A 15,724-nucleotide genomic window follows, 5' to 3' on the forward strand; every position below is an offset into this window, starting at 1 on the left:
TTTTGATATTCGGGCCGACCGAGGACAGCGGACTACCCAAGTGTAAGGACTGCAGCAATGTGAGATGAAGAACATCGAATGCAGTGGCCTATCCACTTTCAAATAGTCTGCTTTGGGATAGCCTTTCCTTGTGATCCTGCAGCATATGCCACTAGTAATTGCTGTATTTCTGAAAATGAGAAGTTATGTACCTACCATAACGTTCCATGTTAGTTGTCTTCTCTCGCCTTCTTTCTTGCTTGATGGGTTCGGAGCCGATCCTCGGCTCCGCACTTTGCTAAGCTCGAGAGTCACTTTTACCAGCTCGAGGCAGCCCCATATCCCATGATGCAAGGTGGTAAGTACCCAGATCTCGTTTGTACCTATAGGGAAAAAACCTTGCACAAAAAACTTTCCACTGAGGAAAGAAAGCCTAAGAGAAGGGCTGTAATGGGAATCAGGTAACTAACTGGAGCCTAAGGAAGCAATCTTCCAAACAAGGAAGATCAAGGTCTGTCCAGGCAAGGGGGTAGGAGGGAGGGTCGCAAGAAAGAAGGTGAGAGAAGACAACTAACATGGAACGTTATGGTAGGTACATAACTTCTCAATGTTAAGTTGTCAATCTCACCTTCATTCTTGCTTGATGGGACGTCCCTAGCACCTCTATCCTGGGTGGCTCAATGGAACAGACTCTTGAGAACCGTAGAACCAAAACTGGCTCTGTCCCTGGAGGCCAAATCCACTTTGTAATGAGAAACAAAGGTATGAGGAGTGGCCCAAGTGGCTGCTGCACAAATAGTGTCTAAAGGGAGTCTAGCCTGAAAGGCTGTGGAAGTGGCTAGACTTCTGGTGGAATGCGCTTTTGGCTTTGAGCACAGCTGTTTGCCCCTGAGTTGATAGATTTCGCAGATGGTGGAAGAAAGCCATCTAGACAAGGTCACTTTGGAAACAGGAAAGCCTTTCTTATTTTTAGCATAGGAAAGGAAGAGCTGATCGGATTTCCTGAATTGTTTTGTTCTGTCCAAATAATATCCGAGTTGGCGGTGAACATCAAGATAATGTAATTTTTGTTCCGATCTGTTGAGTAATTAGGGAAAAATACAGGGAGATCAATAGATCGATTCAAATTAGTTTTCGAAGCCACCTTAGGTAAAAAGGATGGATTAGTTCTCAAGGACACTCTATCCTTGTGGAAGACCAAATAAGGGGGACGAACAGAAAGAGCATGAAGTTCTGACACTCTCCTGGCCGAGGTAATAGCAACAAGGAAGAGTGTTTTCCATGAAAGAAACTTCAGAGAACAAGAAACAGCTGTCTCGAAGGGAGGAAGAATTAAGGATGTCAGCACTAAATTTAGGTCCCATTGAGGAGGAGGACTCCTAACGGGAGGTTTAAGGAGAAAAATCCCTTTTAGAAAAGCTCTACAAAGCTTATGGGACATAATGTTGTGATCTGCAAATCCGACATGAAAGTTCGAGATAGCAGCCAACTGAACTTTGACCGTGGAAGATGAAGAGCCCGAGTGAAAGATTTCCGCTAAAAAATCCAAAACTGCAAGAACAGGGGCAGTAAAGGGATCTATATTCTTTGATTTAGCCCAAAAAGAGAAGCGTTTCCACTTGCTGGAGTAAATCCTTCTAGTAGAGGATTTAAGGGAAGCCACTATGATATCCCTAACAGGGTTAGAGATCATAGGAAGCCTGGCTAAGGAAGGAAGTGGAGCAACCAAGCTGTGAGGTTGAGAGAAGGAATAGATCGATGCAGGTGACTCGATTGGTGGATCAGAAGATCTGGCACTGGGTCCAGATGCCATGGCTGCACCAATAGATGACGATGGAGGAACGGAAACCAAATCTGTCAAGGCCAATAGGGGGCAATGAGAATCATCTTGGCTCTCAAAACGGTGGCTTTCTGGAGGACTTGTGGAATCAATGGAAAGGGAGGAAAGGCATAAAGAAGTCCCAGGGGCCAATCCTGGGTAAGAGCGTCTCTGGGGGGATGGCCTGGTAGTGGGAAGAGACAGAAGAAGTCTGGGCATTTGCTGTTTTGGGGAGTAGCAAAAAGATCGCAACATGGGCGGCCCAATGCTAGAAAAATCTCTTCCACTATAGATTGTTTGAGAGACCACTCGTGAGGCATGAGAATAGCTCTGCTCAATCTGTCCCCTATAATGTTGGTTTCCCCAGGGATATGCGTTGCTACCAGAAACCGATGAGAGGAGATCGCCCATTGCCATAGTCTGAGAGCTTCTCGACACAAGGGGTAGGACTTGGTTCCGCCCTGTTTGTTGATATACCATACTACAGACATGTTGTCCGTGTGAACTGCAATTGTCCCCAAGGGAAGTAAGTCGTTGAGGGCTTGCAACGTTAAAAGCACTGCTCTCATCTCTAGGACATTTATGTGCAGGTGGTATTCGAACGGTTGCCACGTCCCATGAACCATCCTGTCCTGATAATGACCCCCCCACCCGATCAGGGAGGCGTCCGTAGTGACTGTGGCTACTGGGGCCGGGGATACAAAGGGTCTGCCCTGGTGAATTTGGGGAGAAGAGATCCACCAGGATAGGTGATTTTTGCAAGCTTGTGTCACCAGGATTTGGTGACGCATGGGAAGTTGTTGGTAAGACCACTGGGTGAATAACATCCATTGAAGAAGGCGCATGTAGAAACGGGCCAAGGGAAGAAGGGTAATGGCCGCTGCCATGAGGCCCAACACTTTCAGGACCAGTCTGGCTTGCACCTTTTTGCTGGCAAGGATGATCCGCACGTGACTTTGGATATCTGAGATTCTTTGGTCTGTGAGGGTTGCTGACATCCAAACAGTGTCTAATTTTGCGCCTATAAAAGTAATAGACTGGCAGGGCAACAAGGAGGATTTTTCGTAGTTTATCGAAATTCCTAACTGAGTGCAGAGATTTAGAGTGTAATCCCTGGCTTGGAGAAGTTGATGCCTGGTGGTGGCTGAGAGGAGCCAGTCGTCGAGATATGGAAACACCTGGAATCCTTGACGCCTCAGGTGAGCCGTGACCACTGCCATACATTTGGTGAACACTCTGGGAGCTGTAGTGAGACCAAAGGGCAGGGCTCTGAATTGAAAAAGACTGGACCCCAGCCGAAAGCGGAGAAACCTTCTGGAGCGTCTGTGAATTTTTATGTGATAGTACGCATCCTGAAGGTTTATTGAGCACATCCAGTTGTCCTTGCCCAGGAAGGGCAAAATTGATTGAAGTGTGACCATTCGAAATCTCGTCTTTTTCACAGACTTGTTGAGTCTGCTGAGGTCCAAAATTGGTCTCCAATCTCCCGTCTTTTTGGGGACCAAAAAGAACCTTGAGTAGATTCCGGGCTTTGAATGGTCTGTAACTGGCTGAATGGCCCTTTTGTGAAGAAGCTTTGATACTTCTAATTTTGCGATTTCCCTTAGACCGGGTGGCACATCTGGAAGGGAATTTTTGTGAGTGAAGGGATTTCCCTCCAAAGGAATTTTGTAACCGTTGGATATAATCGACTGCACCCATCTGTCTTGTGTGAGGGAACGCCAGGCTTGTGGGTACAGCGATAGTCTTCCCCCGACTGCCTCCAAGGATGGACAGTCGGGCAACACCTCAGGGATGCCGGAAGGGCTTGTCAGAGAGAGGCTCTCTGCTTCCCTGGTTCTGTGGACCCCCTCTGCCTCTAGGGCGGCGTCTGTTATTATTACCCCCTCTGCCTCTAGGGGTAAACTGACCACGGTTATCCGGTGTGACTCCTTGGGATTTACGGAACCACATTTTTCCACCCTTCTGACCTTTGGGGTAAGGTCTAGAAGGGGTAGAAAAACGGACCCCTACGGCAGAAAGAGTCTTGCCGTCCTGCTCACACCTGGTCAATGTATCCTTCACTTGAGGGCCAAACAATGCTGACCCATCAAAGGGAGAGTTTGTGAAGGACACCTTAAAGGGATCTGCAAAATTACAGAGCCGCATCCAGGCTTGACGTCTAAGAGCCACTCCTGTACCTGCGGCTCTACTCGCTCCATCTGCTGCATACGAAATCAGCCGCATGGAGGAGTTTGCTATAGAATTAAGGATTCCTAGCTGAGAAGCAATTTTGTCCTGAGCCCCTGGAGCTGTAGGATCCTGTACTACTTCACCTAGTTCTTTTAGGATGTCCCTTTGGAGTCTGGTGAAGTGACAATAATAATTCAGCGAACGCATGGCAAAGGTCGCTGAGGAAAACATCCGCTTACCATACCTGTCCATGGTCCTAGAATCCTTGTTAGGAGGATGGACTGGTACAGAAGGATCTGCAAGTTCCTTCTTAGTTGCGGCCGCCACCACCATGGCATCAACAGGGACACCTTTTGTAAGGAATTGTTTTTCAGAAGGGGCTGTAATAAATTTAGACGGCCTCCTAGGAACTGGCTCTACAGAATCAGGAGCAGCCCAAGCCTTCCCAGCAATAACCTCCATCAGGGGGTCGAAAGGAGGAGACACCAAGGAGGTGGAGGGTCGAGATCCAAACGCCTCTAGGTATACCGACTCATCCTCGGAGGGATTGATGAAGGGCCAGTTTCCCCTCTGTTTTAGGAGTTCTAGGATGTCTGAAAAGGAGACATCCTCAGAGGGGGATCTTGGGGACCCCTCCGATTCATCTAAGTCGGTATCTGAGGTGGTAGACTCAGGGGAGTCCAGGTGCTTCCTCTTACAAGTCCTCTTACGCGGAGAATCTCCTGACGGGTCAGGAGAATCCTCGGAAGAGGAGGTTCTTCCCAGTGGGGAAACCTGAGGCAGTGGATCTCTAGGTCCGGGAGCAAGAGAGTGGGAAGAGATATCGACAGGCACCGTAGAGTGAGGAGCTAAGGGAATAGACTGCTGACTGAGCCCAGTGGACAGCACACTCTTCATCACCTCAAAGGCTCCCCCCCCCGGGAGATCCGAGAGAACCCGTTCCGAAGAAGCAGGGACTCCCGGGCCCACTGAAAGGGAAGGCTCCGAGGCAGATGTCGGAGCCGAGCTCACCAAGGCCGAGGCTCCAAGGGGAAGAGCGGGGTCGGACAAGGGTCGATGCCACTCACCCCCTCGGAGGAGACCAGGGAAGCCCGGCCACCGAATCCCTCCAAGGAAGGTCTCGAGGAGGAGATAAGAGTAGATGCTGAAGGTGCAGAAGGGGGGAGGATCTGTCCTTCAGCCATAGCAGTAACTATTCCCGTAGACTCCAGCTCCAAACTCTGAGGCAGAGTCGAAGGAGGAACTTGAAGAGGGTGTGGACTAATAGTCGTCTGCTGAGACGGACTATGCAGCATCTGGGCCAGTGCCTGTGATTTTAACAATCTACTTACCACCCTCTCTAAATCATGGTCTGATAACCTGGACGACCTAGATGATCGACAGTATCGGTTCCAAGGAAGGGGACCTGGACCTCTTCCTCAAAGGAACCATCGGAGCCGAAGAACCCACAGAACGAGACTGTGCCGATAACTTTTCGGCTCCGAATGAAGGTTTCGATGCATCGGCTCCAGCTGGAGCCGATACAGACATAGAAGTAACGGTATCGGAGCCAGTCGGCGCCGACACCGCAGCATGTGCCACATGGTGGTCTGAGCCAGTCGGAGCCGACACCAAAGTGACAATAACAGTATCGGCACCAATAGCCATCGGTGCCGAGGATTTTGGCAAGTTAGGATTGGCTCCAGCCGGAGCCGATTTAGAATCCAATGGAGTCGGAGCCGAGGCCGCAGGCTTAGGAACAGAAGCCTGGGCCTTGGTAGACTTAGAAGTCTTGCTCGGAGCTGATTTGGCCGGAGAGCCCTCCGGTTTAAGGAGACCCCTTAATATCAACTTATTTCTCCTCTCCTGCAGGACTCTCTGGCTAAAGGAGTGACAAATTGCACAGGAGTCCTGCAGGTGGAGAGGTCCCAGGCAGTACAAGCAAGAAGTGTGACCGTCTGTCAGAGACATCTTCTGACAGCACGAGTCGCACTTCTTGAAGCCTGAGACCCTTTGCTCTTTGGACATGGTTGTACACAAACAGTACACACACAGTCCCAATCAGACAATTAAGGATTAAAGATTAAAGAATAAACAATAATTAATCTCTCGCACACACACCCTGACAGGGGGGGATGGGAGGGAATAAAGGCCTGACTAAAAGGAAGGGGAAGGAAATATAAAGTTAGTCAGAAAAGGGCTTACAACTAAGTAAAAAGAAAAGGATTCTATAAAAAATGGTTATTTTTGAATTTTGGGGCAACTAGAAGTTTAAATCTAAACACGTACCAGGAGCTGGCAAAAGGAGGACCTCATCAGCGAAGCGGCAAACGAGATCTGGGTACTTACCGCCTTGCATCATGGGATATGGGGCTGCCTCGAGCTGGTAAAAGTGACTCTCGAGCTTAGCAAAGTGCCGAGTCAGAGCCGAGGATCGGCTCCGAACCCATCAAGCAAGAATGAAGGCGAGATTGACAACTTAACATCTTTGGTTCTGTCCAGTTAGAATCTAAGCTGTCTGTGTACATCCAAAGAATGCAGAATTTTCTCCCCCTTGTTCTGTGGATTTGGTTAGAAAGTTGGCAGATGAATAGTTTGGTTAAGAGCCACACTGGACACCACCTTAGGCATAAATGTTGGGCTTGTCCTCAGAGAAACCCTGTCTGGATAAAAAATGATAAAAAGGTTCCACAGCCATAAGTGCCTGTAGCTCTGAAACTCGTCTTGCAGAAGTTACTGCTAGGAGCAGAGCTGTTTCCCAAGATAAAAACTTCATATCAGCAGTAGCAGCTGGCTCATAAGGAGGGAGGGTGAGTTTTTCCAATACATAATTGAGGTCCCATGCAGTTATTGGTGATCTGCTTGGAGGCCGCAAGTTTTTGGCTCCTCTGAGGTACTGCCTTAAAGGGTGAGAAAAGATTGGTGGCTCTGTATTGTAATGAGCCAAAATGGCAGAGGCATGAATTTTAACTGATGAAAAAGATAGGCCTTTGTCCAGCATCTCAGTTAAGTATTGCAAAATCTGAGGAATATTTGGTACAGCTATATCAGTTCCTTGTGCCTGGTTCCAAGCATAGAATCTCTTCCATTTTCCAGCATAAGATTTTCTAGTACTAGGCCTTCTGGCTTCCAAAATAACGTCCATCACAGCTTTACCGAGAGGTGTGTTTTGTATGACTACATTATCCGCCATGCTGCCAGGTGGTCCTGAGTTGGCTGTGCAGGATCTGATTGTTTTGCTGGGACAGTAGATGAGGTATTTGAGGTAAGGTCCATGCTGGGCACTGAGACAAGTTCCTTAGGATTGGATACCAGTACTGGCGGGGCCAGTCTGGGGCAATCAGTATCATCTTTGGCATCTCCTGTCTGACCTTTGTGTCTTGGGGAGGAGAGGCAGTGGAGGAAAGGCATATACTGATAGTTTTTTCCAGCTGAAAGATAGGGCATCCACTTTCCATGCTTGTCTGTAAAAAGTCCTTGTGCAGAATCTTTTTAGTTGGTAGTTTTGAGGAGAGGCAAATAGATCTATGTCCGGGCATCCCCATTTCCATGTTATCATGCTGAAGACTTGTAGATCCAGTTGCCACTCGTGGGGATTTATGAGGTTTTTGCTTAGTTCGTCTGCCAGAGTATTTTCCTTTCCTGGCAGGAATTGTGCCTGCAGATGTACTTGATAAGTCAATGCTGTCTCCCACAAAGATATGGCTAGTCTGCAAAGGGGGTAAAAATGTGTGCCTCCCTGCTATATACCACATGACCGTGGTGTTGCCTGTCTGGTTTGAGGACCATGTGCCCTGAATGCATCTTCCTGCCATGTGGGACCCCACGTATAATGATGCTTCCACTGTTAGTGCCTGCCTGGCTGGGGGTAATGGGAATGGCTATCCCTTGTTCTGGTGACAAGCCTTCACCCACCATCAAAACCCCTGTTGCAGACAGGGAATGGGAGTAATCATTGTTTTCAGGCTGTGGCAATGTGGAGTCCAAACACTTTCTAGGTACCATTGAAGTTTCCTCATATACAGTCTTGCATATGGAATTAGTAGGATGCAGGATGCCATGAAGTCCAAAGCCTGCAGAATTTTTCTTGCAGATAACTGGGCCTTTGTTGCCAACATTGTGAAATAGGTAGTCAGTTGCCTTTGTTTGTCTGGCGTGAGATAAGCCATCTGGGCAGTTGTATTTAAGCTTGCACCCAGGAATATTATCTCTTGAGAGGGTACTAGTTTTGATTTCTTTTCGTTGACTGTGTACCCTACGCATGTTAGAAGTCTTTTCACAAATGCCAGATGTGGAAGAATGTCCTTGTTCTCTGCTTGAATTAGACAGACGTCCAAGTAAGGATATATTTGTATTCCTCTTTGTCTGCAGAATGCAATTACTGGTGCCAAGCACGTTCTAACGACCCTGGGCGCAGTAGATAAGCCAAAGGGCAGTGCAGAGAATTGGTAATGCATTGAGCCAGCCTTGAATCTGAGGCATCTTCTGCATGATTGTCTGACTGGGACATGCAAGTATGCCTCTTAGATCTAAAGTTACAAGTCAAGCATTCTTGCCCAGCATGGGCGAAAGCTGCTGCAAAGTCAACATTTTGAATTTTGGTATATCCAGGAATGTGTTCAGAATAGATAGGTCCAATACTGGTCTCCAGGCTTTGTCCTTTCTGGGTACCAAAAACAGTAGAGTAAAATCCTTGTCACTACTCTTGCTCTGGTACTTGTTGAATGGCCTCCATGGCCATGAGGGATGAGACTTGTTTTTGTGCCTCTGCCCATTGATTTTTTGGTAGGTCTGGCCAACCGTTTGCCCTTGGCAGGGTATGGAAGTGAAACTTGTAGCCTTGTGACACTATGTCTAGAACCCATTTGTCCTGAGTTATAATGTGCCAATTTTGAGAAAAAAAGTGCTATTTTTCCCCCTAAGAGTGCTGCCAGAAGATAAGTGCTTGGTGCAGGCAGGGGGAAGTCATTGGGACTATTTCCTGTATGGTTGTGATTTGTCTTCTCCACTTTTGGAGGTAGAAGTGCCCCATTGCTTAGACCTGTATGAACCTTGCGGATGGGATCTGCCTCTAGGGCGTCTGGATCTGCCCCTTTGAGGTCTGTCTGACACTGGAAAGGACTAATTCTTTGTAGGCCAGTGTCTGCTAAACCTAGGTGGCTGTACCTGTAAAAAATCTTTGACCGTTTGCATAGATTTAACTTTGTCCTCCATTTTCTTTAACACTTCTGCCTTAACACCAAACAAGGTATCATGCTGTAATGGTGCATCTAATAATTTAGCTTTGACATGATCAGGTAGATTTTGTTCCATTAATGAAGCATGCCTCCTAATTACAGAACCCGTAACAACGACCCTGCAGGAGGCCTCCAAAGAATCAAAACCACATTGCAAAGTATGCTTTCCAACTTGTTCAGCTGCGTGCAATAAATACTGCATTTCTTTGTTTTCTGCACATTCAGAATTTACCAACATTTTCTGTTTAAGTAGTGTCATGATATATTGCTGATATTTGAGCATATGAAACTTGCAATTTAAGGCCCTTATAGCCAAGGTAGCAGATGTGTAAATCTTTTTCCCCATCTATCCAGTGCCCTAGAATCTCTATCAGAGGGAGGGGGTAGGGTTTTTTGCAGTGGAAGCCTTAATCCCTTTGGGACACTGAGAAATAGTTTCTGGGTCTGCAGCAGGGTTTTTGAAAAGGAATTTATGAGCGTCAGGAGTCCTGTAGTATCTGTCAGGCTTAACAGGAGCTGGAGATAAGGAGTCAGGGGTCAGACTAGACTCTGAAAATACATTATCTACAATGTCTAACACAGGTGGATAAGCTACAGGCCTGTGTTGAGGTAGTAAAATGAAGTCCATGAGCCTCTTAGATTCTGAAAAATCTTGGCTCTCCCACTGGAAATGCTCCCTCATGGTATGCAAGGTTTCCCCAAAAGAACAGTCCTCAGGAGGAGAAGCTGAAGGAATAGATTCTTCAGCATCAGAATCCTCATATGGGGGAAGTGAATATTCCTGATCAGAAGAGGAATCAGAGGAAATGGAAACCTGATCTCAAGATTCATAGTTTGTCTCTTGCCTAGGCCTCTTATCAGGATGGGGATGGGAACCCCTGATCAAGGTAATTAAGTCTTCGACCATTTTGAGCATCTGTTTTTTGGGCATGGAGGCCTGTCCATGTGGTTGGTGAACTTTTTTCTTTGCCTTTAAAGATGCTTTAGTCTTTGCCTTTGAAGCTGAAGTCGGTTTAATGTAGAACTGTTTAGGTCCGAATACACCCTCAGAAGCAGATGCCTGCTCAGCGGCTCTGGACCCATCTGAGGGAATAGTTTCTGAGGCTCCAATACCTTGAATTTCCAGTGGCCTGACCAACTTCACGTGAGATTCGGTAGCGGCCTGCAACTCTAAAGTAGCGGGCTTCAGGGGCTGCGAAAGCACCTCACTGAGAACCGGCGAATGGCTTAGGAGAAGCTTCGTCTGTTTTGGACCTCGGCAAACTGTCTTTTTCTTTGCGTTTTTTGTGAACTCCGGCTGTCGGATGGCTATCAGACATTGTATAATTAAATCTGCACCCAAAATAGCTTAATGCAAACTCGTACAGACGCTTACAGTACGTTAGTTAAATCTAGCACAAAACCGACAACTTGAAACATGGTCAGGGCCTAGGCAAGGAATACAGTAAGAATGAAAGCCCTTATGAGGTATTAGCTTCCCACAAGAAATACAATTATTAACTTTTTCTGACATTGGTCTGGAGCAAGAAAAAAGTTTCCCCAACTGGGTACTTAACCTTTAATGAAGACTTCGGATCTGAAACTTGAAAATCTCAGGAGTCGGCTGACCAGCACTTGCGAACTGCTTCTGCTTCGGGCACCACGCGCCAAGAAAGACTGAAGAAAATGGCATCGGCTGCTTCTTTTATACCCCTGACGACCTGTCATCAGGGAAGGGGCAACAGCAGCCCACGCAGGACCCAAGACTTTGGAATTCAGGCTGACTGAGGGCACCCTGCCAGCAGGATTACCCAATGTAATGACTGCAACAGTGTAACACAAAGAACATGTCGAATCCACAAAACAACGAAAATTAAAAACTGAAATTTAAAACTTTGAATATCGGAGGTTTTGAATTTCGTGGTTTTACCACACACACACACACACACACACACACACACACACACACACACACACAGTCACTCTACTACATGTAAGCAGGGGGGCAAGCCCCACTGCACCCCCCACACCCCCCTACTTAAATATTCTCACTCCGAGGTCACACTACATACAAACACACACAAAACACCACCACACAACTTTCTCTCCTCACACGCACATCACAGTAACAAAAAACACTGACGCACCACAGCCCCTACCCAAACCCCTTAACACACACACTTACCTGAAAACATGATCATAGCGGAACTGTAGAAGCATGAAATTCAAAACCCCCGGTATTAGAGGTTTTGAATTTCGCACTTCTACACTTTCGCTATTATGTGGATTCGGCTTCTTGGGCTCGAAATACTGAAATTCGAGATTTCAGTATTTTGAGCTTTTGAATGGAACCTATATATATATATATATATATATATATATATATATATATATATATATATATATATATATATATATATATAAAACATATACAATTATATATTTTAATATATATATATAAAACATATACAATTATATATTATAATTATATTAAAATTATCATTATAGAGGACAACACCCCTTTTGGTGTGTACCTCGCAAGATATCTACAACAGCTGGAAAGGCCACAGAAATGCCTCACAAAGAGGATTACCATGCTCAGATGCCCTACACAGACCATCTCAAAAAACTCCAGCTTTACTCTGTCACATATCACCTATTCAGATGCAATTTCTGCCTAACCAAGCTGCGTCAAACCCAGAGCTGTTTTGACATGCTCCACTTAAAGAAATCCCAATCCCTCCGAGCTACACGCTCTAGGGACCTAAACCTTGTCACCACAATAAACAGAACATGCTGGAGGGGACAGATTCCTGTCCCAGGAGACTTCCCATACTCTGGAATAGACTACCTATCCATATCAAACAAAGCTCTTCATTAGCACTTCAAGAAAAATCTTGATGACTGGATGGGAAATAAGAAATTAACCTCAGGGACCACCTCTGTGGCTCTGCTCGGCAGGGGCACAGGAAAATAATTTTCTTGGGCAGCGAAAGCCAGGTTACCTTTTTGGCTAGGCTTATACAAGCCTTAGGGCCAATAGCCTTGTATCTACCTATGAAGCGTTTGGCTCCAATAAGATCAGAATCAAGATCATGAAGTATGAAGCCTGTGTGAGCTGCTGATAAGAAGGCACTGGGGATACTGAAGGTCAAGGAGTTCAATGACTCTGACCCCAGAACTGTAACTTCTGGCAATCGATGCCGAAGGAGTAACTGGATGCACAACTTGTCAGAGAAGTAAAAAAACAGTGGATCGTTGTATCAGTCCATCCCCCTGTCAAGGAAGAAAAGAGTTTATGCAAAGTCTCTCTGCTCCATTTACAGTCTTTAGATTTCCTTTTGTACCTGTACCTTTTTTTCTCTTGTCTGACCTGTATTCGCCCAACTTCCTGGCAGGGGACGGCGATGAACAGACCAAGAGAGCAGTAGCTGAATGAGAAAGCAGGCCCAAGAGCAAGTTTAGCTCTTCTACCAAGCCAGGACTCTTGGGCGACAGGCACATCATGCTTAACATCCAGGTGCACCGCTCTTAAAGAATATCTATCATGACAGTCTTCTGTGAGGACAGTCTGCCCACAGTCGACACTTCTTGAACCCTGACAGACCTTTTTTCCATAACTAAGCTGGACAAACATAATGACAATACAAAAACTAACAACTACTACAGGGGAGATAAAGATATTTTTTTAGACTGCGGGAAGATAAAGGTAGAGAGAAGAAGGTTGTTTTAATAGCTTTGCTACCCTAACAGTCCTAAGAAGGTACACTAAAGCTAATTACACTAAGAAAATCTAAAGGGTTATCTACTTTGCCTCTACCTTCTAAGGTATTTGGATAAGAAACATTTTTTTTTTTTTTTTAATTTAAACTGCTGGGCCACATCTGTAGGCAATGGCAGAAAATTTGATCTGATAAGAAGTGGTTAGGATAAAGCATTATGGGTGGAAGAGGCATAACTCAAAGACAGAGTCTGTGGTGCCAGCTTCAGTTCCGAGTTGGATCCAGTAAACCAAATGTTGAGCTGGACTGGAAAGACATCTGATCAATAATTTAGCTCTAGTTCACTGTATAGTACGACAGAAAAATCAATGTTTATGATGAATGATCTCTAAATAGGCAGCTATTTGGGAAAAGAAGCACTTTCCACTGGTGGGTATGTGAATACAGACAAACTTCTTCAAACACAGGAATAGCTATCCAACGAAAATATGCATGGAAAAGAGAATCTGAAAAGTAATACAGTAGACAAATAATTTAGGAAAATCTAGCTGATGAGAGAGTACCAAAAAATGTAAATTAACCTCAAAAACTCAACATCCATCTGCCCAGTGATACCTGGGCCTAGTGATTTAGAGCCCAAATCACTAGCTTTAACTTGAGTAACCTAGGTCATAACCAGGATTTTATCATTCAACACTAATGGAGCTGGCATACCTACAGAAATAAATCAATTTAGATGACTGCAAATGTCTTAATTCTCTAGCACCTAGAACTCCGAGAAAGAAGCCTGTTAATCATACCTGATTTGTTAAAGAGGAACATCATATTCGTAGGATCTAACTCTCTTGCTTTGTCATAGTGTTTCAGTGCAGTCTCAAAATCTTTCTTCTTGTATGCTTCATTGCCATGTTCCTTCTCTTTCAGTGCCTAATGAGAAATGACACAATGATAACCCTCTTCCTTATAGTACTACTGAAAGTGGAATAACTGAAAGCATAAAACCAGAATCCATAACAGTTCCACATTAGTAAAGCACAAAGCCATCTTGTATTCCTGATATTACTATTCGTAGCAATTTTTCTTCCTGTTGTAACCTTTACTCGAAGCTGTAAATCAAGTTAAAATAATCTGCAAGTAAAACTGAAGAAAATTAAGTTCTTTAATTTAAGAATCCTTAGACTCCTATCAATAGCCTTCTCCGGAAAATGTGACCTTAACTTTTGATGTGAAGCCACTTTTACTAGCCCCATTCTATTTTGAAAATGGCAAAAAATGTGATTATGCATAATACGTCCAATTAACCACACAAATAATTTTAAAGCTGCATAACTTTCATATTAAGTATCTCTCAGAAATTCAACATAAGCTGGCTTTGGTTCAAACTAACACAAATTAACATAGCAAATAAAGCAAGAAAAAATACATCCACTGTTACCATCTGCTATATTCGTGCCACATCACGATACCCATAAACAGATAGCCCTGAAAATGAAAGTTAAGTACTCACCATGATGATCTGTGTTATAGGCTTCAGTCCTTCCTCAATGGATGGGTCTTAAAGATCAAAGTCTGAACAAACCTTGGCCACTCAAGTTTTGGCTCCAGTGCTCAAGCTCCTCCCTTTACCCATAACCCCCTTGGGCAAGTAAGTTCCTTCAGAGTTTGGCTATAACACCATAAAAAGATAGACTACCCCCAAAGATGTTAGGAAACATAAGAACACCCACCTAACAGTGGAGAGGAGAAGAAACTAGCGGTTACACAGGTTTGAAATAGAACCTATGGTAAACTAAAATTAAGTCAGCCACATCCTTTGGAGTGAAAAAAGGAAATCATGAGAGGATCTAGGATTTCGGACTAACTAAAGTACAACCATATGTACTTTCCATAACGACAAAGTATGTGTCCTACTCAAACAACTACAATTTTGTTAAGTGGATCAATGTTGCCATACTGATTCTTGGGACTTCCTACTATGCAGAAGCCCACTACTGGACAAATTTCCAAAGTCTTTGCATTATCCCTGACAGGCATCTGAAAACGGACGTCTGGATATCAGGGTATAAGGGTATCCAATGGTGCCACATTCAGGTCTTTCTAAGCAGTGAATAGTCTGATGCCAGCAAACGGCACAACCTCCTCAGCTGTCTGATTCTGAGTGAGGAGGAGGAAAATCACAGGAGGCAGAGAGGGGATGAAGGAGATAAGAGAACTACCTTCAGAGAACTCCTCTGTCTCTTGCACCCAGCAGACCAATGGGTTGGGGGGTGGAAATATGTACTGCAACAGTGATCTACTCGAACATCTATGATTACAGTGAGACACAACTGTACTACATTTTCAGCAAACAAAGTCACAGTACTGATTCTTGGGAGGACTCTCCAAGTCAACAGGTGGGGGGTAGGTCATCTACACAACCTAGGAAATAAGGTTTTGCAAGATGGCAGTATCAAAACCTGCTCTAGCTCTGGAGACACCATCAAGGTTAGTGTTTTGTAAAGGTGTGCAGAGTTCCATGTGGCTGGCTAGGTACCCCATTAAGGAAAGTAGTGGTAGTTAACCCATGCCTGGTGGAGTGTGCTTTAATATACACATGTAGAATTTTTTCATGATGGAAATAACAGAACTTAGTGCAACAGCTATCCATTTGGAAATGGTTTGTTTGGAGACCAGCCTGCCCTGTTTACCCTTTGCAAAAGCCACCAGTAATTGCTCTGCTCGTTTATCTTGTCCAGATAGAACCTGATTTGACTGTGCACATCCAAGGAATTAAGGACTTGCTCTGCCCTGTTCTGTGGATTTGGTAAGACTGGTAGTAGGACAGTCTGGTTTACGGT

The sequence above is a fragment of the Protopterus annectens genome, chromosome 6.part1 (assembly GCF_019279795.1).
Source record: "Protopterus annectens isolate FY-2018-M chromosome 6.part1, PAN1.0, whole genome shotgun sequence".
Taxonomy (NCBI): Eukaryota; Metazoa; Chordata; order Ceratodontiformes; family Protopteridae; genus Protopterus; species Protopterus annectens.